At 43.8% G+C, this 23191-nt stretch overlaps 3 long non-coding RNA genes across 3 annotated transcripts; all 3 read right to left on the bottom strand.

Moving 5' to 3' along the window:
- Window positions 1-675: 675 nt before the first annotated feature.
- LOC116353368 (uncharacterized) lies at window positions 676-2371 on the bottom strand. The gene is made up of 2 exons (XR_004202775.1): window positions 2110-2371; window positions 676-1433 (listed from the first exon to the last, which is right to left on the bottom strand). It is a non-coding gene; the product is annotated as an uncharacterized LOC116353368 (long non-coding RNA).
- Window positions 2372-12453: 10082 nt separating this feature from the next.
- Window positions 12454-14143, bottom strand: LOC116353369 (uncharacterized). The gene is made up of 2 exons (XR_004202776.1): window positions 13882-14143; window positions 12454-13205 (listed from the first exon to the last, which is right to left on the bottom strand). It is a non-coding gene; the product is annotated as an uncharacterized LOC116353369 (long non-coding RNA).
- A 6830-nt stretch (window positions 14144-20973) lies between these two features.
- Window positions 20974-22663, bottom strand: LOC116353370 (uncharacterized). Its single transcript, XR_004202777.1, has 2 exons — window positions 22402-22663; window positions 20974-21725 (listed from the first exon to the last, which is right to left on the bottom strand). It is a non-coding gene; the product is annotated as an uncharacterized LOC116353370 (long non-coding RNA).
- Between the last annotated feature and the right edge of the window lie 528 nt (window positions 22664-23191).

Here is a 23191-nt window from a genome sequence, read left to right on the forward strand (position 1 = left end):
ACAGCATTGTTTCAAACCCATTGAGGTCAATTAGTATTAAATTCCCACCAAACTCAGTTTAAGATGTTTTTTTTGTTGCATTGAATGCATCTCAATCCACCACATCTGCCTGTGTGTAAGGTGTCAGTCTAAAAAGTTTTGCATCCCTTTGGCTGAGAGCCAACCAACCAGACCCAGTGTCCAGAAACTAGTGTTAGTTCAAATATATACTTTATTGCCAGCCTTCCCCTGAACATCTTTGTAGGCTAGTTAGTAAATGGACTGGTCACAGGTCAATGTAGCTAGGGTAAAGTAAATCTAATTAAAGCAGCCTGCAAGTGAGTCAACTGTCAGGAAACTGAACTGTTTTGGCCACAAGGAATGCAAGAAAGGTCCTAGTTGACATAGCATAAATGCTACAACTGGCCGAAGGTGAACATTCCTATACCCCATTCTAAAATAAGAATTTAATTTGTGGCACATCACACCTAGTCTACGTTAAGGAAATCCCTGGGTTTAGCCATGTGATCAATAAAGGGGCTGGACACAAGTGGAACAGAGCAAATTACTTGTCAGGTCAAGCTTTAGAATTTAGAGACAGGAGAAGAAACATCATGTTAAAATATTTTTATTATACAAGAAAATTGTCACAAGTATCCTACATTTTAAAGGTTAATTGAACCTGGCCTTAAAAACAAATCTAAGCATATCACATCATGATTTATACAATTAAATCTCACATGCTAACCCATACAATGCCATATTCTAGAAATAAATCACAAGTGTACATCAAGCCTGTGCCACATTCATTTATACCTTATTTTCAAAGTGCCTCAACCAACATTTCTTTAGATATGTTAACTTCTTAACAAATTACTAAACTACCCCCTGGTGTCTACACAGGAACAGCGGGACCAAACGGTTCAAAGAGCAGAGTTCCGTACAGTACATACTCATCATGGACTGCCTCCATGGAGAGGACCGTACAGTTCGGCCTATGGGCATGGGGCCAGTGTGCGAGGTGTGAAGGCCTACTGGTTTGAAGGTGTGAGGGCAAATAACAACTCCCATCAGTGAAGTAGAAATGAGTTCTCGTCCAGCACGGAACTCCACCGAATCTCTTCGGTTAGGAGCGCACATGACTGCCTTTCTGAAAAGTATATACAAAATGTGCTCTTAGTAAAAAAAGTTTGCCCCATCTCGGCCGCTGATGTTCAAGTCTTGCCGGTGTCGATTCACTGCGCAACATCCCTCTAGAAGCACCCCTGTAGTGATCCCCCCACCATGATGGGTATGATGAGCGCAACCGAGCTGGACTGCAAGGATGCACTGGCTCCTTTGGGAATGTTGTTCTTGGTGACATCGGGCATCTTGGTCATGTTGGAACTCGCACCGCCAGCTCTGGTCGTAGCATTCATGGCAGGGGACTGTGTGGTAGTGTTTTGCGCGTGGACCTAAAACGGGAGAGCAGAGGGGCTTGTCACATGTGAAACAGGTAAACCTGAAACATTTGACGAATCGGGACAATTATCAATAAGAGTTCACTTTCGTACGACTAATTTTTCAAAGGGTAAACGTTCAGCTAGGCACACGGAGTAGCCTAGGCAGTAAAAACACAATAGCTCTATGGAAATATAGCCCAACAATGTGCACCTTAATTAAGACATGTTGTAAGTGCCATCACCTTGTGGACAACGGTTTCCATAGCCTATAGGATAATGGGCAACGTCCTGCATTTTAATTGCGCAGGGTAGGATTTTTAAAAATACCGTCGCGCTTAAATTACAATTAGCCAGCCTACGCATGACGTGGTAACTTTAGATCAACGACTCAGTAACCTATCTGAAGAGGCGTCACCGTTCCACATAGCGCTGGCACACTAGATTTTGCCAACATGTTGTCAATCATACTGACTGAAAACATCTGAGGTCAATTATACACGCCATCATTCGATTGTCAATGTCGAAAATCATACATTTATGGTAACAAATGCCTGATTAATAAGCCACAATGAAAGTTGAACCGGTCCTGTTGAAATACATTTGCTCTCCAGAATGGGTAGTCTAATTAAAATCTGGGTTAATCTGAAACAAAACATGGTAAAAAAGTAAATTAGAAGAAAAGGTCTACCTGTGATGAAAAATGCATGGCAAGGAGAAGAAATCCAATGTAAGCCATCAACATTTTAGTCATCTTGTTATCGGTTTCTTAACAACAACAATTGCGCGTAATGTAGCTATCCTACCTCAGGCTTTTCTCAAGATAAATGACTGGAGGACAAACCCGGGGGAATTTATACCACCACCGATTGTGACGTTGGGCAACACTGCTCATCTCCCAAACCACCTGTTCAGCCTTCCAATCAAATGGAAACCTACAGTTTATCAGAAACATCCCAGAAACGACACCTCTGAGACCTCTTCTTATACGTTTTTGGGGTGTGACTGTCAGCAATACAAATAGCCTTTGTGTTTATAATCATTGTCTTTTGATATGAATTCACTGGTTTACAATTTGAAGAGTTTGAGACAATTATTCTCTCTACCTTCCTCTTCAGAGAAGGTTATTCCATGAGCACGATGGGGACATTTTTCGAACAATAATAATTATACAGTTAGTCTAGTTTATGTTGTTCAAAATATATTTATGGGGATATTTTGCCTGGTAAATGGCAAAGAAAAGTTTACAGATAAGCAGCTCTTATAGCGACCTCATGCGGTAAATATAAGCTTTTAACCACAACGCAATTCGGTTCATAACCATTCCCCGTCGGTAGTAGTTAGAGCTATTTTCTTACATGGAAGCTATAATTCACCTGCGGTGTCTAAGGTCACTGAATACTCGAAAATTACATATCCTAAAGAAAATAGTGTGCTTGCTTGCTTGTCTTGAAGTAATATGGTTGATAGAAAGGATAGCTGGAACAGTTGAATGTTTACCCATTTAGCTTGAATGGTTCTAGACTTGGCACACATACCACACCCACACCCACTCTAATGCTTGCTTGCAGTCAGCCGCTAATTCCTTCCAAAACACTCATTGTTGAATATAAGATTTCCAACTTGTTGTGTAATGTTTATGTGCAACGGCCGATAAGCACTGATATGTTTTCTCTATAAATTATCTTCATAATTTATCTTCATATGACAAGGATTGAAAAGGATTTGCCAGTAGATTGTCGGCTTGATTCATAATGATGACTGCTAGCTTGCTAGCTAAGATTCTGAAAGTATGATGTTGACATGATCTGTCCAATCAAAGCTACAGTAGATATAATGTGATATTGTGTCCAATGACCTTGAGCCTTCTTGGATGGGCACTTCTAAAGGAATTCTATGGCAGCACCCAAGTAGCTTGAATTTTCAAGCTCTCCACGTAGGTTCAAACTCTCTTTCATATCGTCTGAGATCCCCAAGGACTGGAAAGCTGCTGCGGTCATCCCCCTCTTCAAAGGGGGAGACACCCTGGACCCAAACTGTTACAGACCTATATCCATCCTGCCCTGCCTATCTAAGGTCTTCGAAAGCCAAGTCAACAAACAGATCACTGACCATCTCGAATCCCACCGTACCTTCTCCGCTGTGCAATCTGGTTTCCGAGCCGGTCACGGGTGCACCTCAGCCGAGCTCAAGGTACTAAACGATATCACAACAGCCATCGATAAAAGACAGTACTGTGCAGCCGTCTTCATCGACCTGGCCAATGCTTTCGACTCTGTCAATCACCATATTCTTATCGGCAGACTCAATAGCCTCAGTTTTTCTAATGACTGCCTTGCCTGGTTCACCAACTACTTTGCAGACAGAGTTCAGTGTGTCAATCGGAGAGCATGTTGTCCGGTCCTCTGGCAGTCTCTATGGGGGTGCCACAGGGTTCAATTCTCGGGCCGACTCTTTTCTCTGTATATATCAATGATGTTGCTCTTGCTGCGGGCGATTCCCTGATCCACCTCTACGCAGACGACACCATTCTGTATACTTCTGACCCTTCCTTGGACACTATGCTATCTAACCTCCAAACGAGCTTCAATGCCATACAACACTCCTTCCGTGGCCTCCAACTGCTCTGAAACGCTAGTAAAACCAAATGCATGCTTTTCAACCTTTCGGTGCCTGCACCCGCATGCCCGACAAGCATCACCACCCTGGATGGTTCCGACCTAGAATATGTGGACATCTATAAGTACCTAGGTGTCTGGCTAGACTGTAAACTCTCCTTCCAGACTCATATCAAACATCTCCAATCCAAAATCAAATCTAGAATCGGCTTTCTATTTCGCAACAAAGCCTCCTTCACTCACGCAGCCAAACTTACCCTAGTAAAACTGACTATCCTACCGATCCTCGACTTTGGCGATGTCATCTACAAAATGGCTTCCAACACTCTACTCAGCAAACTGGATGCAGTTTATCACAGTGCCATCCGCTTTGTTACTAAAGCACCTTATACCACCCACCACTGCGACCTGTATGCTCCAGTCGGCTGGCCCTCGCTACATATTCGTCGCCAGACCCACTGGCTCCAGGTCATCTACAAGTCCATGCTAGGTAAAGCTCCGCCTTATCTCAGTACACTGGTCACGATGGCAACACCCACCCGTAGCACACGCTCCAGCAGGTGTATCTCACTGATCATCCCTAAAGCCAACACCTCATTTGGCCGCCTTTCCTTCCAGTTCTCTGCTGCCTGTGACTGGAATGAATTGCAAAAATCGTTGAAGTTGGAGACTTTTATTTCCCTCACCAACTTTAAACATCTGCTATGTGAGCAGCTAACCGATTACTGCAGCTGTACATAGTCCACCGGTAAATAGCCCACCCAATTTACCTACCTCATCCCCATACTGTTTCTATTTATTTACTTTTCTGCTCTTTTGCACACCAGTATCTCTACTTGCACATGACCATCTGATCATTTATCACTCCAGTGTTAATCTGCCAAAATTGTAATTATTCGCCTACCTCCTCATGCCTTTTGCACACAATGTATATAGACTCCTTTTTTCTTTTTTTTCTACTGTGTTATTGACTTGTTTATTGTTTACTCCATGTGTAACTCTGTGTAGCTGTCTGTTCCCACTGCTATGCTTTATCTTGGCCAGGTCGCAGTTGTAAATGAGAACTTGTTCTCAACTAGCCTACCTGGTTAAATAAAGCTGAAATAAAAAATAAAAAATGTAAAAAATTACAAAATTGGCAGAAGCAAATCAGTCGGAGCAACAGCATCACAACACTCCAGCCAAAGGCAAAAGCGAATAGCGCACTTGTCACACAAAATCATGTACAACAATACAATACCACGGGTTCAAAAGAATACCCGGAAAAAAACAACCTTACGCGTCACACAATAAACGTAACGAACAATTACACACACAGACATGGGGGGGAACAGAGGATAATATACACGTAGAGTGATGAAGGGACGTAAACCAGGTGTGCAGGAAAGCAAAATGTTTTGACATTTTTCAGGTGATGTAATGCACACAGGCCAAGGCCAAGGCCCAGACAAAATACATGTGTTAAAGCACTGTGCTGAACAATTGCCTGGTGTTTTTACAGACCTTTTCCAAATGCAAATTAATTACTTAAAAATCATACAATGTGATTTTCTGGATTTTTGTTTTAGATTCCGTCTCTCGCAGTTGAAGTGTACCTATGATAAAAATTACTGTAACGGCTTTCTTCCTGGGAAGGAGAGGCGGACCAAAACGCAGCGTGGTTATAGTTCATGGTAATTTAATAAGGTAACTCAAACATGAACAGGATACAAAACCAATAAACGTGAAAACCGAAACAGCCCTATTTGGTGCAGAAAACACAAAGACAGGAAACAACCACCCACAAAACCCAACACAAAACAGGCTACCTAAATATGGTTCCCAATCACAGACAATGACTAACACCTGCCTCTGATTGAGAACCATATCAGGCCAAACATAGAAATAGACAATCTAGACACACAACATAGAATGCCCATCCAGCTCACGTCCTGACCAACACTAAAACAAGGAAAACACACAAGAACTATGATCAGAACGTGTCAATTACAGACCTCTACATGCTTTGTAAGTAGGAAAACCTGCAAAAATCGGCAGTGTATCAAACACTTGTTCTCCCCACTGTACATATAAATATATGGGTGAGCGATAGCTGTGTGGCATAGGCAAGATGCAGTAGATGGTATAGAGCATTATATATATATGAGATGCGTAATGAAGGATATGTAAACATTATTAAAGTGGCCTTATTGAAAGTGACTAATGATAGGCATAGGCAACATGCAGTCAATGGTATAGAACAGTATATACATATGAAATGAGTAATGTAGGATATGTAAACATTATTAAAGTGGCCTGAATAATGATAGGCATAGGCAAGATACAGTCGATGGTATAGAACAGTTTAAACATATGAAATGAGTAATGTACGATATGAAAACATTATTAAAGTGGCGTTATTAAAGGTGACTAGTGATACCTTTATTTAGTCCATTTGTTAGTGGCCAGAGATTTGAGTCTGTATGTTGACAGCAGTCTCTCTATGTTAATGGTGGCTGTTTAACAGTCTGAAGGCCTTGAGATAGAAACAGTTTTTCAGTCTCTCGGTCCCAGCTTTGATGCACCTATACTGACCTCGCCTTCTGGATGATAGCGGGGTGAACAGGCAGTGTCTCGGGTGGTTGTTGTCCTTGATGATCTTTTAGGCCTTTGACATCGGGGCTGTAGGTGTCCTGGAGGGCAGATAGTTTACACCCGGTAATGTGTTGTGCAGACTGCACTACCCTCTGGAGAGCCTTGCGGTTGAGGGCGGTGCAGTTGCCATACCAGGCGGTGATTCAGCCCAACAGGATGCTCTCGATTGTGCATCTGTAAAAGTTTGATTAATGAATGATTCATATAATTCGGGGGCACGTTTCTTGGTAATCCCAAAAATATTGCTATCAGGTTGTAAATCACAGATGGCCTGGTACATTGTTTGCTGCCTCCATTCAGGTTACAATGTTTCAGTTTCAATTACAGAATATTGAATATATATTAGTCATAATGTGGCTAATAGGCTAGCATATCTATTTATGTAGCAAGCTAAAAACAGCATAATGTTAGCTAGCTAGCTAATAGGAGGATATCATGTCATACCATTGGAGGAGTGGGTGAGGATCCGACGCAAGTACACAGGACACAGAGCGGAGTGCCTAGTAAGGATCCGCAGAATGCGAGTGGGAAAGCTGCCATCACGTCAATATTACTCACCAAGGTGCAATCATTGGACATTAAATTAGATGAGGTACAATCACGAATATACTACCAACGGGACATAAAAAACTGTAACATCTTATGTTTCACGGAATCGTGTCTGATTGACGACATTGATATTCGGCTAGCGGGATATACGCTGCACCGGCTAGATAGAACAGCACACTCCGGTAAAATGAGGGGCGGCGGTCTGTGCATATTTGTAAACAACAGCTGGTGCACGAAATGCAAGGATGTCTCTAGATTGCCTAAAGTACAGTACTTTTTTTTCCCAATTTCGTGGTATCCAATTGTTTTTTTAGGAGCTACTATCTTGTCTCATCGCTACAACTCCCTTACGGGCTCGGGAGAGACGAAGGTTGAAAGTCATGCGTCCTCCGAGACACAACCCAACCAAGCCGCACTGCTTCTTAACATCCATCCAACCCGGAAACCAGCCACACCAATGTGTCGGAGGAAACACCGTGTACCTGGCAACCTTGTGTTAGCGCGCACTGCGCCCGGCCCGCCACAGGAGTCGCTGGTGCGTGATGAGACAAGGACATCCCTACCGGCCAACCCCTCCCTAACCCGGACGACGCTAAGCCAATTGTGAGTCGCCCCACAGACCTCCCGGTCGCGGCCGGTTACGACAGAGCCTGAGCGCGAACCCAGAGTCTCTGGTGGCACAGCTGGCGCTGCAGTACAGCGCTCTTAACCCCTGTGCCACCCGGGAGGCCTACAGTACCTTATGATAAACTGCAGACCACACTATTTGCCAAGAGAGTTTTCATCTATACTTTTCTTGGCTGTTTATTTACCACCGTAGACGGATGCTGGCACTAAGACCGCACTCAGTCAGCTGTATAAGGAAATAAGCAAACAGGAAACCGCTCACCCAGAGGCATCGCCCCTAGTGGCCGGAGACTTTAATGCAGGGAAACTTAAATCAGTTCTGCCTAATTTCTATCAAAATGTTAAATGTGCAACCAGAGAGAAAAAAAATCTAGATCACCAGTACTCCACACACAGAGACACATACAAAGCTCTCCCTCGCCCCTCCATTTGGTAATATGACCACAATTATATCCTCCTGATTCCTGCTTGCAAGCAAACATTAAAGCAGGAAGCACCAGTGACTCGGTCTATAAAGAAATTGGTCAGATGAAGCTGATGTTAAACTACAGGACTGTTTTGCTATCACAGACTGGAACATGTTCTGGGATTTTTCCGATGGCATTGAGGAGTACACCACATCAGTCACTGGGTTTATCAATAAGTACATTGAGGACGTCATCACCACAGTGACTGTACGTACATACCCCAACCCGAAGCCATGGATGATAGGCAACATTCGCACTGAGCTAAAGGCTAGAGCTGCCGCTTTCAAGGTGCGGGACTCTAACCCGGAAGCTTATGAGAAATCCTGCTATGCCCACCGACGAACCATCAAACAGGCAAAGCATCAATACAGGGCTAAGATTGAATTGTACTACACCGGCTCCGACGCTCGTTTTATGTGACAGGGCTTGCAAACTATTATAGACTATAAAGGGAAGCACAGCCACAAGCTGCCCAGTGACACGAGCCTACCAGATGAGCTAAATCAATTCTATGCTCGTTTCGAGGCAAGCAACACTGAGGCATGCATGAGAGCATCAGCTGTTCCGGACGACTGTGTGATCACGCTCTCCATGGCCGACGTGAGTAAGACCTTTGAACAGGTCAACATTACCAAGGCTGCTGGGCCAGACGGATTACGGATTACGGATTACGTATAGCGTATATCCTTCCTGTTTGGCCCTGTCCGGGGGTGTCCTCAGATGGGGCCACAGTGTCTCCTGACCCCTCCTGTCTCAGCCTCCAGTATTTATGTTGCAGTAGTTTATGTGTCGGGGGGCTGGGGTCAGTTTGTTATATCTGGAGTACTTCTCCTGTCCTATTCGGTGTCCTGTGTGAATCTAAGTGTGCGTTCTCTAATTCTCTCCTTCTCTCTTTCTTTCTCTCTCTCGGAAGGACCTGAGCCCTAGGACCATGCCCCAGGACTACCTGACATGATGAATCCTTGCTGTCCCCAGTCCACCTGGCCATGCTGCTGTTCCAGTTTCAACTGACCTGAGCCCTAGGACCATGCCCCAGGACTACCTGACATGATGACTCCTTGCTGTCCCCAGTCCACCTGGCCATGCTGCTGTTCCAGTTTCAACTTCCACCTGACTGTGCTGCTGCTCCAGTTTCAACTGTTCTGCCTTATTATTATTCGACCATGCTGGTCATTTATGAACATTTGAACATCTTGGCCATTATACTGTTATAATCTCCACCCGGCACAGCCAGAAGAGGACTGGCCACCCCACATAGCCTGGTTCCTCTCTAGGTTTCTTCCTAGGTTTTGGCCTTTCTAGGGAGTTTTTCCTAGCCACCGTGCTTCTGCACCTGCATTGCTTGCTGTTTGGGGTTTTAGGCTGGGTTTCTGTACAGCACTTTGAGATATCAGCTGATGTACGAAGGGCTATATAAATAAATTTGATTTGATTTGATTACCAGGACGTGTGCTCCGGGCATGTGCTGACCAACTGACAGGTGTCTTCACGGACATTTTCAACATGCCCCTGATTGAGTCTGTAATACCAACATGTTTCAAGCAGACCACCATAGTCCCAGTGCCCAAGAACACGAAAGCAACTTGCTCTAATGACTACAGACCCGTAGCACTCACGTCCGTAGCCATGAAGTGCTTTGAAAGGCTGGTAATGGCTCACATCAACACCATTATCCCAGGAACCCTAGACCCACTCCAATTTGCATACCGCCCAAACAGATCCACAGATGGTGCAATCTCTATTGCATTCCACACTGTCCTTTCCCACCTGGACAAAAGGAACACCTATGTGAGAATGCTATTCATTGACTCCAGCTCAGCGTTCAACAGCAAAAGGAGAACCGAGCACGCCCTCATTCTCATCGACGGGGCTGTGGTGGAGCAGGTTGAGAGCTCCAAGTTCCTTGGTGTCCACATCACCAACAAACTAGAATGATCCAAACACACCAAGACAGTCGTGAAGAGGGCACGGCAAAACCTATTCCCCCTGAGGAAACTATAAAGATTTGGCATGGGCCCTCAGATCCTCAAAAGGGTCTACAGCTGCAACATCGAGAGCATCATTGCCTGGTACTGCAAATGCTCGGCCTCCGACCACAAGGCACCACAGAGGGTAGGGCGTACGGCCCAGTACATCACTGGGGCTAAGCTGCCTGCCATCCAGGACCTCTACACCAGGCGGTGTCAGAGGAAGGCCCTAAAAATGGTCAAAGACCCCAGCCACCCCAGTCATAGAGAGAAATTCCTACTGCCGCATGGCAAGCGGTACCAGAGCACCAAGTCTGGACCAAAAGGCTTCTCAACAGTTTTTACCCCCAAGCCATAAGACTCCTGAACAGGTAATCAAACGGCTACCCGGACTATTTGCATTGTGTGTGTCCCCCGACCCCTCTTTTATGCTGCTGCTACTCTCTGTCTATTATATATGCATAGTCACTTTAACTATACATTAATGTACATACTACCTCAATTAGCCCGACTAACCAGTGCTCCCACACATTGGCTACCTGGACTATCTGCATTGTGTCCCGTGTCCCACCACCCCCTCTTTTTATCATATGCATAGTCACTTTAACCATACCTACATGTACATACTACCTCAATTAGCCTGACTAACCAGTGCCTGTATATAGCCTCGCTACTATATATAGCCTATAGCCTCGCTACTGTGTATAGCCTATAGCCTCACTACTGTTTTTTTCCACTGTCTTTTTTTACTGATGTTTTTATTTCTTTACTAATCTATTGTTCACCTAATACCTTTTTTTACTTACAAAATGCACTATTGGTTAGAAACTGTAAGTAAGCATTTCACTGTAAGGTCTACTACACCTGTTGTTTTTGGGGCACGTGACAAATAAACTTTGATTTGACTGACTTTTTCCCCTCGTATCGTTTTACTAGGAAGGAAGTACAGTGGGGCAAAAAAGTATTGTCAGCCACCAATTGTGGCTGCCTAAATTGTGTAATATTTATGTCCAATGAGCACCGATGCACTATCATTTCTCTTAATTTGACAAGGATTAGAAAGGATTTGCCAGTAGATTGTCGACTTGATTCATGACTGCTAGATCAGATGAAAGTATGTTGACATTCCAATCAAAGCTACTGTAGATAAAATTATGTAAAATCACGTTATCCGTGGCCAATGACCTTGAGCCTTCTCGGATGGACACTTCTAATGTAACTATGGCAGCACCAAAGGTGCTTTAATTTTCAAGGTCTCTCCTCCCCACAAGTGACAGAACAGGGATAATCATGGTGCAACTAGAGAACATTACCGACACGCACTACATATTTCCGCTGGCTACCCCACCACAAAAGCACTGAGCTAGGCTGAAACACCTGCGTTTTGGATCTGCCTTAAGAAAGCAAAAGAGACTCTGTATGCAGCTTATTTAAAATGTTTTTTTACAAACTGACATTAATGCCAAACATACAAGCCCAAAAAACTAATTGAACATGACCAATCTACAGCATTGTTTCAAACCCATTGAGGTCAATTAGTATTAAATTCCCAAACTCAGTTTAAGATGTTGTTGCATTGAATGCATCTCAATCCACCACATCTGCCTGTGTGTAAGGTGTCAGTCTAAAAAGTTTTGCATCCCTTTGGCTGAGAGCCAACCAACCAGACCCAGTGTCCAGAAACTAGTGTTAGTTCAAATATATACTTTATTGCCAGCCTTCCCCTGAACATCTTTGTAGGCTAGTTAGTAAATGGACTGGTCACAGGTCAATGTAGCTAGGGTAAAGTAAATCTAATTAAAGCAGCCTGCAAGTGAGTCAACTGTCAGGAAACTGAACTGTTTTGGCCACAAGGAATGCAAGAAAGGTCCTAGTTGACATAGCATAAATGCTACAACTGGCCGAAGGTGAACATTCCTATACCCCATTCTAAAATAAGGATTTAATTTGTGGCACATCACACCTAGTCTACGTTAAGGAAATCCCTGGGTTTAGCCATGTGATCAATAAAGGGGCTGGACACAAGTGGAACAGAGCAAATTACTTGTCAGGTCAAGCTTTAGAATTTAGAGACAGGAGAAGAAACATGTTAAAATATTTTTATTATACAAGAAAATTGTCACAAGTATCCTACATTTTAAAGGTTAATTGAACCTGGCCTTAAAAACAAATCTAAGCATATCACATCATGATTTATACAATTAAATCTCACATGCTAACCCATACAATGCCATATTCTAGAAATAAATCACAAGTGTACATCAAGCCTGTGCCACATTCATTTATACCTTATTTTCAAAGTGCCTCAACCAACATTTCTTTAGATATGTTAACTTCTTAACAAATTACTAAACTACCCCCTGGTGTCTACACAGGAACAGCGGGACCAAACGGTTCAAAGAGCAGAGTTCCGTACAGTACATACTCATCATGGACTGCCTCCATGGAGAGGACCGTACAGTTCGGCCTATGGGCATGGGGCCAGTGTGCGAGGTGTGAAGGCCTACTGGTTTGAAGGTGTGAGGGCAAATAACAACTCCCATCAGTGAAGTAGAAATGAGTTCTCGTCCAGCACGGAACTCCACCGAATCTCTTCGGTTAGGAGCGCACATGACTGCCTTTCTGAAAAGTATATACAAAATGTGCTCTTAGTAAAAATGTTTGCCCCATCTCGGCCGCTGATGTTCAAGTCTTGCCGGTGTCGATTCACTGCGCAACATCCCTCTAGAAGCACCCCTGTAGTGATCCCCCCACCATGATGGGTATGATGAGCGCAACCGAGCTGGACTGCAAGGATGCACTGGCTCCTTTGGGAATGTTGTTCTTGGTGACATCGGGCATCTTGGTCATGTTGGAACTCGCACCGCCAGCTCTGGTCGTAGCATTCATGGCAGGGGACTGTGTGGTAGTGTTTTGCGCGTGGACCTAAAACGGGAGAGCAGAGGGGCTTGTCACATGTGAAACAGGTAAACCTGAAACATTTGACGAATCGGGACAATTATCAATAAGACTTCACTTTCGTACGACTAATTTTTCAAAGGGTAAACGTTCAGCTAGGCACACGGAGTAGCCTAGGCAGTAAAAACACAATAGCTCTATGGAAATATAGCCCAACAATGTGCACCTTAATTAAGACATGTTGTAAGTGCCATCACCTTGTGGACAACGGTTTCCATAGCCTATAGGATAATGGGCAACGTCCTGCATTTTAATTGCGCAGGGTAGGATTTTTAAAAATACCGTCGCGCTTAAATTACAATTAGCCAGCCTACGCATGACGTGGTAACTTTAGATCAACGACTCAGTAACCTATCTGAAGAGGCGTCACCGTTCCACATAGCGCTGGCACACTAGATTTTGCCAACATGTTGTCAATCATACTGACTGAAAACATCTGAGGTCAATTATACACGCCATCATTCGATTGTCAATGTCGAAAATCATACATTTATGGTAACAAATGCCTGATTAATAAGCCACAATGAAAGTTGAACCGGTCCTGTTGAAATACATTTGCTCTCCAGAATGGGTAGTCTAATTAAAATCTGGGTTAATCTGAAACAAAACATGGTAAAAAAGTAAATTAGAAGAAAAGGTCTACCTGTGATGAAAAATGCATGGCAAGGAGAAGAAATCCAATGTAAGCCATCAACATTTTAGTCATCTTGTTATCGGTTTCTTAACAACAACAATTGCGCGTAATGTAGCTATCCTACCTCAGGCTTTTCTCAAGATAAATGACTGGAGGACAAACCCGGGGGAATTTATACCACCACCGATTGTGACGTTGGGCAACACTGCTCATCTCCCAAACCACCTGTTCAGCCTTCCAATCAAATGGAAACCTACAGTTTATCAGAAACATCCCAGAAACGACACCTCTGAGACCTCTTCTTATACGTTTTTGGGGTGTGACTGTCAGCAATACAAATAGCCTTTGTGTTTATAATCATTGTCTTTTGATATGAATTCACTGGTTTACAATTTGAAGAGTTTGAGACAATTATTCTCTCTACCTTCCTCTTCAGAGAAGGTTGATTCCATGAGCACGATGGGGACATTTTTCGAACAATAATAATTATACAGTTAGTCTAGTTTATGTTGTTCAAAATATATTTATGGGGATATTTTGCCTGGTAAATGGCAAAGAAAAGTTTTACAGATAAGCAGCTCTTATAGCGACCTCATGCGGTAAATATAAGCTTTTAACCACAACGCAATTCGGTTCATATGTCCATTCCCCGTCCGTAGTAGTGGTCTTACATGGAAGCTATAATTCACCTGCGGTGACTAAGGTCAACTGAATACTCGAAAATTACATATCCTAAAGAAAATATGTGTGCTTGCTAGCTTGTCTTGAAGTAATATGGTTGATAGAAAGGATAGCTGGAACAGGTGAAAGTTGGTTGGGTGTCTCTAGCTTGAATGGTTCTAGAGTTAGGCCTATAATATTACTGTTGGTGGGTTATTTATGGTAATTCATGAAAATGTAAATAGTTGTCATTTATAAAGTTTTGAAAATGTTGAAGTTGTTTTAATGTTTGTAGCTGAAATGGTGAAAGAGCAGTAGCATTTAAAATGTCTATCACTGTGTTCTTATGGTTGGCATTGGGAGATTCTCTATTGGTCTAAAGCCCATCGTCCATAGCCACAGGAAGTAGGGGTGCTGGTGCTGCGGTGGAGATGGAGTTGAAATCAAATCCAATTTTATTCATCACATGCTTCGTAAACAACAAGTGTAAGCTAACAGTGAAATGCTAACTTACGGGCCATTCCCAACAATGCAGAGAAAGAAAATAGAGAAATATTGGAAAAGTAGTAACTTTATTATCTAGGTGATTTTTTTTCAGTCAGCACGCCCTACTCAAAACATCTTCCCGCAGCTATGCCATTCTCTCCTTGACTCCTCCGTCCTCCTCTCCTCCGTAACTCGTAAACCACTAAGTAGTTGAGGGGTCTAGGATAGTGTCAATGATTGTAGGTGAACAAATGAGTGTCCTCCTCCCATTAATTACCTACTTCAGCAGAGGATGCACAAGAGCATCCTCCCAGTGGCTAGCGTGGACAGTGGCATCATGCCCATATGGGGCACAAGGGTATGTGCCCCCTCAGATTTGTCAATTTTGTATTATTTTTCAGATGTTAAATTAATCACTAAACTTCATTTTTAGCCCACATTCTATCGTAATTATTTATAGAAAAGATCTGTCAGTGGTATTTTGCGGAGTGGGCACACTGACTGGACCAGGCAACGATTACCAGGCAAGGACTCGCAGGAGGTATGTTGTAAATTCATTTGATTAAGTTATGTAGCCTATTGATTCCTTCTTAATCAAAAAATAAAATTAAAATAAAAGGATTCGACGCAAGTACACAGGACACAGAGCGGAGTGCCTCGTAAGGATCCACAGAATGCGAGTGGGAAAACTGCCATCACCGTCAATATTACTTACCAAAGTGCAATCATTGGACATTAAATTAGATGAGGTACAATCACGAATATACTACCAACGGGACATAAAAAACTGTAACATCTTATGTTTCACGGAATCGTGTCTGAATGGCGACATTGATATTCGGCTAGCGGGATATACGCTGCACCGGCTAGATAGAACAGCACACTCCGGTAAAATGAGGGGCGGCGGTCTGTGCATATTTGTAAACAACAGCTGGTGCACGAAATGTATGGATGTCTCTAGATTGCAGTACTTTTTTTGTTGTTGAATTTTTCTCCCCAATTTCGTGGTATCCATTTGTTTTTTTAGGAGCTACTATCTTGTCTCATCGCTACAACTCCCTTACGGGCTCGGGAGAGACCAAGGTTGAAAGTCATGCGTCCTCCGATACACAACCCAACCAAGCCGCACTGCTTCTTAACACAGCACGCATCCAACCCGGAAGCCAGCCGCACCAATGTGTCGGAGGAAACACTGTGCACCTGGCAACCTTGTGTTAGCGCGCACTGCGCCCAGCCCGCCACAGGAGTCGCTGGTGCGCGATGAGACAAGGACATCCCTACCGGCCAACCCCTCCCTAACCCGGACGACGCTAAGCCAATTGTGCGTCGCCCCACAGACCTCCCGGTCACGGCCGGTTACGACAGAGCCTGAGCGCGAACCCAGAGTCTCTGGTGGCACAGCTGGCGCTGTAGTACAGCGCCCTTAACCACTGTGCCACCCGGGAGGCCTACAGTACCTTATGATAAACTGCAGACCACACTATTTGCCAAGAGAGTTTTCATCTTTTTTTTTTTCTTGGTTGTTTATTTACCACCGTAGACGGATGCTGGCACTAAGACCGCACTCAGTCAGCTGTATAAGGAAATAAGCAAACAGGAAACCGCTCACCCAGAGGCATCGCCCCTAGTGGCCGGAGACTTTAATGCAGGGAAACTTAAATCAGTTCTGCCTAATTTCTATCAACATGTTAAATGTGCAACCAGAGAGAAAAAAATCTAGATCACCAGTACTCCACACACAGAGACACATACAAAGCTCTCCCTCGCCCCTCCATTTGGTAATATGACCACAATTATATCCTCCTGATTCCTGCTTGCAAGCAAACATTAAAGCAGGAAGCACCAGTGACTCGGTCTATAAAGAAATTGGTCAGATGAAGCTGATGTTAAACTACAGGACTGTTTTGCTATCACAGACTGGAACATGTTCTGGGATTTTTCCGATGGCATTGAGGAGTACACCACATCAGTCACTGGGTTTATCAATAAGTACATTGAGGACGTCATCACCACAGTGACTGTACGTACATACCCCAACCCGAAGCCATGGATGATAGGCAACATTCGCACTGAGCTAAAGGCTAGAGCTGCCGCTTTCAAGGTGCGGGACTCTAACCCGGAAGCTTATGAGAAATCCTGCTATGCCCACCGACGAACCATCAAACAGGCAAAGCATCAATACAGGGCTAAGATTGAATTGTACTACACCGGCTCCGACGCTCGTTTTATGTGACAGGGCTTGCAAACTATTATAGACTATAAAGGGAAGCACAGCCACAAGCTGCCCAGTGACACGAGCCTACCAGATGAGCTAAATCAATTCTATGCTCGTTTCGAGGCAAGCAACACTGAGGCATGCATGAGAGCATCAGCTGTTCCGGACGACTGTGTGATCACGCTCTCCATGGCCGACGTGAGTAAGACCTTTGAACAGGTCAACATTACCAAGGCTGCTGGGCCAGACGGATTACGGATTACGGATTACGTATAGCGTATATCCTTCCTGTTTGGCCCTGTCCGGGGGTGTCCTCGGATGGGGCCACAGTGTCTCCTGACCCCTCCTGTCTCAGCCTCCAGTATTTATGTTGCAGTAGTTTATGTGTCGGGGGGCTGGGGTCAGTTTGTTATATCTGGAGTACTTCTCCTGTCCTATTCGGTGTCCTGTGTGAATCTAAGTGTGCGTTCTCTAATTCTCTCCTTCTCTCTTTCTTTCTCTCTCTCGGAAGGACCTGAGCCCTAGGACCATGCCCCAGGACTACCTGACATGATGAATCCTTGCTGTCCCCAGTCCACCTGGCCATGCTGCTGTTCCAGTTTCAACTGACCTGAGCCCTAGGACCATGCCCCAGGACTACCTGACATGATGACTCCTTGCTGTCCCCAGTCCACCTGGCCATGCTGCTGTTCCAGTTTCAACTTCCACCTGACTGTGCTGCTGCTCCAGTTTCAACTGTTCTGCCTTATTATTATTCGACCATGCTGGTCATTTATGAACATTTGAACATCTTGGCCATTATACTGTTATAATCTCCACCCGGCACAGCCAGAAGAGGACTGGCCACCCCACATAGCCTGGTTCCTCTCTAGGTTTCTTCCTAGGTTTTGGCCTTTCTAGGGAGTTTTTCCTAGCCACCGTGCTTCTGCACCTGCATTGCTTGCTGTTTGGGGTTTTAGGCTGGGTTTCTGTACAGCACTTTGAGATATCAGCTGATGTACGAAGGGCTATATAAATAAATTTGATTTGATTTGATTACCAGGACGTGTGCTCCGGGCATGTGCTGACCAACTGACAGGTGTCTTCACGGACATTTTCAACATGCCCCTGATTGAGTCTGTAATACCAACATGTTTCAAGCAGACCACCATAGTCCCAGTGCCCAAGAACACGAAAGCAACTTGCTCTAATGACTACAGACCCGTAGCACTCACGTCCGTAGCCATGAAGTGCTTTGAAAGGCTGGTAATGGCTCACATCAACACCATTATCCCAGGAACCCTAGACCCACTCCAATTTGCATACCGCCCAAACAGATCCACAGATGGTGCAATCTCTATTGCATTCCACACTGTCCTTTCCCACCTGGACAAAAGGAACACCTATGTGAGAATGCTATTCATTGACTCCAGCTCAGCGTTCAACAGCAAAAGGAGAACCGAGCACGCCCTCATTCTCATCGACGGGGCTGTGGTGGAGCAGGTTGAGAGCTCCAAGTTCCTTGGTGTCCACATCACCAACAAACTAGAATGATCCAAACACACCAAGACAGTCGTGAAGAGGGCACGGCAAAACCTATTCCCCCTGAGGAAACTATAAAGATTTGGCATGGGCCCTCAGATCCTCAAAAGGGTCTACAGCTGCAACATCGAGAGCATCATTGCCTGGTACTGCAAATGCTCGGCCTCCGACCACAAGGCACCACAGAGGGTAGGGCGTACGGCCCAGTACATCACTGGGGCTAAGCTGCCTGCCATCCAGGACCTCTACACCAGGCGGTGTCAGAGGAAGGCCCTAAAAATGGTCAAAGACCCCAGCCACCCCAGTCATAGAGAGAAATTCCTACTGCCGCATGGCAAGCGGTACCAGAGCACCAAGTCTGGACCAAAAGGCTTCTCAACAGTTTTTACCCCCAAGCCATAAGACTCCTGAACAGGTAATCAAACGGCTACCCGGACTATTTGCATTGTGTGTGTCCCCCGACCCCTCTTTTATGCTGCTGCTACTCTCTGTCTATTATATATGCATAGTCACTTTAACTATACATTAATGTACATACTACCTCAATTAGCCCGACTAACCAGTGCTCCCACACATTGGCTACCTGGACTATCTGCATTGTGTCCCGTGTCCCACCACCCCCTCTTTTTATCATATGCATAGTCACTTTAACCATACCTACATGTACATACTACCTCAATTAGCCTGACTAACCAGTGCCTGTATATAGCCTCGCTACTATATATAGCCTATAGCCTCGCTACTGTGTATAGCCTATAGCCTCACTACTGTTTTTTTCCACTGTCTTTTTTTACTGATGTTTTTATTTCTTTACTAATCTATTGTTCACCTAATACCTTTTTTTACTTACAAAATGCACTATTGGTTAGAAACTGTAAGTAAGCATTTCACTGTAAGGTCTACTACACCTGTTGTTTTTGGGGCACGTGACAAATAAACTTTGATTTGACTGACTTTTTCCCCTCGTATCGTTTTACTAGGAAGGAAGTACAGTGGGGCAAAAAAGTATTGTCAGCCACCAATTGTGGCTGCCTAAATTGTGTAATATTTATGTCCAATGAGCACCGATGCACTATCATTTCTCTTAATTTGACAAGGATTAGAAAGGATTTGCCAGTAGATTGTCGACTTGATTCATGACTGCTAGATCAGATGAAAGTATGTTGACATTCCAATCAAAGCTACTGTAGATAAAATTATGTAAAATCACGTTATCCGTGGCCAATGACCTTGAGCCTTCTCGGATGGACACTTCTAATGTAACTATGGCAGCACCAAAGGTGCTTTAATTTTCAAGGTCTCTCCTCCCCACAAGTGACAGAACAGGGATAATCATGGTGCAACTAGAGAACATTACCGACACGCACTACATATTTCCGCTGGCTACCCCACCACAAAAGCACTGAGCTAGGCTGAAACACCTGCGTTTTGGATCTGCCTTAAGAAAGCAAAAGAGACTCTGTATGCAGCTTATTTAAAATGTTTTTTTACAAACTGACACATTAATGCCAAACATACAAGCCCAAAAAACTAATTGAACATGACCAATCTACAGCATTGTTTCAAACCCATTGAGGTCAATTAGTATTAAATTCCCAAACTCAGTTTAAGATGTTGTTGCATTGAATGCATCTCAATCCACCACATCTGCCTGTGTGTAAGGTGTCAGTCTAAAAAGTTTTGCATCCCTTTGGCTGAGAGCCAACCAACCAGACCCAGTGTCCAGAAACTAGTGTTAGTTCAAATATATACTTTATTGCCAGCCTTCCCCTGAACATCTTTGTAGGCTAGTTAGTAAATGGACTGGTCACAGGTCAATGTAGCTAGGGTAAAGTAAATCTAATTAAAGCAGCCTGCAAGTGAGTCAACTGTCAGGAAACTGAACTGTTTTGGCCACAAGGAATGCAAGAAAGGTCCTAGTTGACATAGCATAAATGCTACAACTGGCCGAAGGTGAACATTCCTATACCCCATTCTAAAATAAGGATTTAATTTGTGGCACATCACACCTAGTCTACGTTAAGGAAATCCCTGGGTTTAGCCATGTGATCAATAAAGGGGCTGGACACAAGTGGAACAGAGCAAATTACTTGTCAGGTCAAGCTTTAGAATTTAGAGACAGGAGAAGAAACATGTTAAAATATTTTTATTATACAAGAAAATTGTCACAAGTATCCTACATTTTAAAGGTTAATTGAACCTGGCCTTAAAAACAAATCTAAGCATATCACATCATGATTTATACAATTAAATCTCACATGCTAACCCATACAATGCCATATTCTAGAAATAAATCACAAGTGTACATCAAGCCTGTGCCACATTCATTTATACCTTATTTTCAAAGTGCCTCAACCAACATTTCTTTAGATATGTTAACTTCTTAACAAATTACTAAACTACCCCCTGGTGTCTACACAGGAACAGCGGGACCAAACGGTTCAAAGAGCAGAGTTCCGTACAGTACATACTCATCATGGACTGCCTCCATGGAGAGGACCGTACAGTTCGGCCTATGGGCATGGGGCCAGTGTGCGAGGTGTGAAGGCCTACTGGTTTGAAGGTGTGAGGGCAAATAACAACTCCCATCAGTGAAGTAGAAATGAGTTCTCGTCCAGCACGGAACTCCACCGAATCTCTTCGGTTAGGAGCGCACATGACTGCCTTTCTGAAAAGTATATACAAAATGTGCTCTTAGTAAAAATGTTTGCCCCATCTCGGCCGCTGATGTTCAAGTCTTGCCGGTGTCGATTCACTGCGCAACATCCCTCTAGAAGCACCCCTGTAGTGATCCCCCCACCATGATGGGTATGATGAGCGCAACCGAGCTGGACTGCAAGGATGCACTGGCTCCTTTGGGAATGTTGTTCTTGGTGACATCGGGCATCTTGGTCATGTTGGAACTCGCACCGCCAGCTCTGGTCGTAGCATTCATGGCAGGGGACTGTGTGGTAGTGTTTTGCGCGTGGACCTAAAACGGGAGAGCAGAGGGGCTTGTCACATGTGAAACAGGTAAACCTGAAACATTTGACGAATCGGGACAATTATCAATAAGACTTCACTTTCGTACGACTAATTTTTCAAAGGGTAAACGTTCAGCTAGGCACACGGAGTAGCCTAGGCAGTAAAAACACAATAGCTCTATGGAAATATAGCCCAACAATGTGCACCTTAATTAAGACATGTTGTAAGTGCCATCACCTTGTGGACAACGGTTTCCATAGCCTATAGGATAATGGGCAACGTCCTGCATTTTAATTGCGCAGGGTAGGATTTTTAAAAATACCGTCGCGCTTAAATTACAATTAGCCAGCCTACGCATGACGTGGTAACTTTAGATCAACGACTCAGTAACCTATCTGAAGAGGCGTCACCGTTCCACATAGCGCTGGCACACTAGATTTTGCCAACATGTTGTCAATCATACTGACTGAAAACATCTGAGGTCAATTATACACGCCATCATTCGATTGTCAATGTCGAAAATCATACATTTATGGTAACAAATGCCTGATTAATAAGCCACAATGAAAGTTGAACCGGTCCTGTTGAAATACATTTGCTCTCCAGAATGGGTAGTCTAATTAAAATCTGGGTTAATCTGAAACAAAACATGGTAAAAAAGTAAATTAGAAGAAAAGGTCTACCTGTGATGAAAAATGCATGGCAAGGAGAAGAAATCCAATGTAAGCCATCAACATTTTAGTCATCTTGTTATCGGTTTCTTAACAACAACAATTGCGCGTAATGTAGCTATCCTACCTCAGGCTTTTCTCAAGATAAATGACTGGAGGACAAACCCGGGGGAATTTATACCACCACCGATTGTGACGTTGGGCAACACTGCTCATCTCCCAAACCACCTGTTCAGCCTTCCAATCAAATGGAAACCTACAGTTTATCAGAAACATCCCAGAAACGACACCTCTGAGACCTCTTCTTATACGTTTTTGGGGTGTGACTGTCAGCAATACAAATAGCCTTTGTGTTTATAATCATTGTCTTTTGATATGAATTCACTGGTTTACAATTTGAAGAGTTTGAGACAATTATTCTCTCTACCTTCCTCTTCAGAGAAGGTTGATTCCATGAGCACGATGGGGACATTTTTCGAACAATAATAATTATACAGTTAGTCTAGTTTATGTTGTTCAAAATATATTTATGGGGATATTTTGCCTGGTAAATGGCAAAGAAAAGTTTTACAGATAAGCAGCTCTTATAGCGACCTCATGCGGTAAATATAAGCTTTTAACCACAACGCAATTCGGTTCATATGTCCATTCCCCGTCCGTAGTAGTGGTCTTACATGGAAGCTATAATTCACCTGCGGTGACTAAGGTCAACTGAATACTCGAAAATTACATATCCTAAAGAAAATATGTGTGCTTGCTAGCTTGTCTTGAAGTAATATGGTTGATAGAAAGGATAGCTGGA

This window comes from Oncorhynchus kisutch, linkage group LG14, assembly GCF_002021735.2.
Source record: "Oncorhynchus kisutch isolate 150728-3 linkage group LG14, Okis_V2, whole genome shotgun sequence".
In the NCBI taxonomy this organism is placed as follows: Eukaryota; Metazoa; Chordata; class Actinopteri; order Salmoniformes; family Salmonidae; genus Oncorhynchus; species Oncorhynchus kisutch.